The sequence below is a fragment of the Trypanosoma cruzi genome, assembly GCF_000209065.1.
Source record: "Trypanosoma cruzi strain CL Brener chromosome Unknown tcruzi_1047053485221, whole genome shotgun sequence".
Classification (NCBI taxonomy): domain Eukaryota; phylum Euglenozoa; class Kinetoplastea; order Trypanosomatida; family Trypanosomatidae; genus Trypanosoma; species Trypanosoma cruzi.
In genome coordinates this window covers 1-948 of record NW_903648.1, presented here as the reverse complement: position 1 = coordinate 948, position 948 = coordinate 1, and the positions used below count along the sequence as shown (strand labels likewise).

At 61.0% G+C, this 948-nt stretch overlaps 5 non-coding genes across 5 annotated transcripts, besides 1 other annotated feature; all 5 read left to right on the top strand.

The window, feature by feature from the left end:
- On the top strand, window positions 1-82 carry Tc00.1047053485221.50. The gene has a single exon (XR_008254964.1). It is a non-coding gene; the product is annotated as a C/D small nucleolar RNA (snoRNA), TB11C4C1, 5' partial (small nucleolar RNA).
- A 5-nt stretch (window positions 83-87) lies between these two features.
- Window positions 88-124: a microsatellite.
- A 67-nt stretch (window positions 125-191) lies between these two features.
- Tc00.1047053485221.40 lies at window positions 192-278 on the top strand. The gene has a single exon (XR_008254963.1). It is a non-coding gene; the product is annotated as a C/D small nucleolar RNA (snoRNA), TB11C4C2 (small nucleolar RNA).
- A 201-nt stretch (window positions 279-479) lies between these two features.
- Tc00.1047053485221.30 lies at window positions 480-569 on the top strand. The gene has a single exon (XR_008254962.1). It is a non-coding gene; the product is annotated as a C/D small nucleolar RNA (snoRNA), TB11C4C3 (small nucleolar RNA).
- Window positions 570-715: 146 nt separating this feature from the next.
- Window positions 716-787, top strand: Tc00.1047053485221.20. Its single transcript, XR_008254961.1, has one exon. It is a non-coding gene; the product is annotated as an H/ACA snoRNA, TC11C4H3 (small nucleolar RNA).
- A 106-nt stretch (window positions 788-893) lies between these two features.
- Tc00.1047053485221.10 lies at window positions 894-948 on the top strand. Its single transcript, XR_008254960.1, has one exon. It is a non-coding gene; the product is annotated as a C/D small nucleolar RNA (snoRNA), TB11C4C1, 3' partial (small nucleolar RNA).

The following is a 948-nucleotide window of genomic DNA, read 5'->3' as shown; positions in this document are numbered from 1 at the left end:
CAGTTTCCTGTCAGTCTGACGACGAAAACGCGTGAGGACGCAATTCCCGACTCAGCTCACACTGAAGTGCTTTGCTTTACACCCCCATCTTTCTTTTTTTTTCTTTTTCTTTTTTTCTTTCTTTGTCCCTCTGCTCTCGCTGCGCGGTTTTGCGGCCCAGCGACGCGCACGCCCGCACACACACACACGCGCTACGATGGAGACATGTTGTTCGAGGTCCAAACAGTTTGAGCGACGCATTGAGAACGGAACAATAAAAATCACCTTTCGGCTGAGCGCCCGCTCCCCTCCCTCCCACTTCCTGCTATTGTTGTCGTTTTTCTTTCTTGCGCAACGGCGCGCACGTAACATCCTGCCCTGTCTGGCGCCCTGCCTGTGCAAACGGTTGGTGGCGGGCCCGCCCGAAAGCGCAAGAGAGAGAAAGAGAAAGAGAGGGCCGAATTGCCCGGAGGTGGGTTGTGGTGGGCGCACGCCGCTGCTGATGGAAGCAACCAACTCTTGTGCGCGAGGGCGCGTGGCCCCGTGAACGCGCTTGCGTGATGGCCAAAAACAAACTCAACAGGTCTGACAGCCGCCCCGCCCGCCGCAACCTCGCCGGCTGGCCCCCGCGCCTCCCCTCGCATGGCCAGGAAAGGCGCGTCTTGAGACCCACCGCTCCGTGACGCTGGGCGCTTGGGTGCATCGGCGCCCCGAGAAAGAGACACGCCGGTCGTGAAGCGCAGCGACCCTTGGGCCGGTGGCGCGCTGTCGGTGCCGCGCGTGGCGCCACTGCCCGGTTGCGCGAGAGTTTGCGGTGACGGTGCGCGCGTCGAGGCTCCCTCCCCAGTTCGGGAAACGATGGGAAAAAACAAAACCAAAGAGGACGCGCACGGGTGAGAGATGCGGCTGCGACGCGTGATGAAATTCCACCAGTTTCCTGTCAGTCTGACGACGAAAACGCGGAGGACG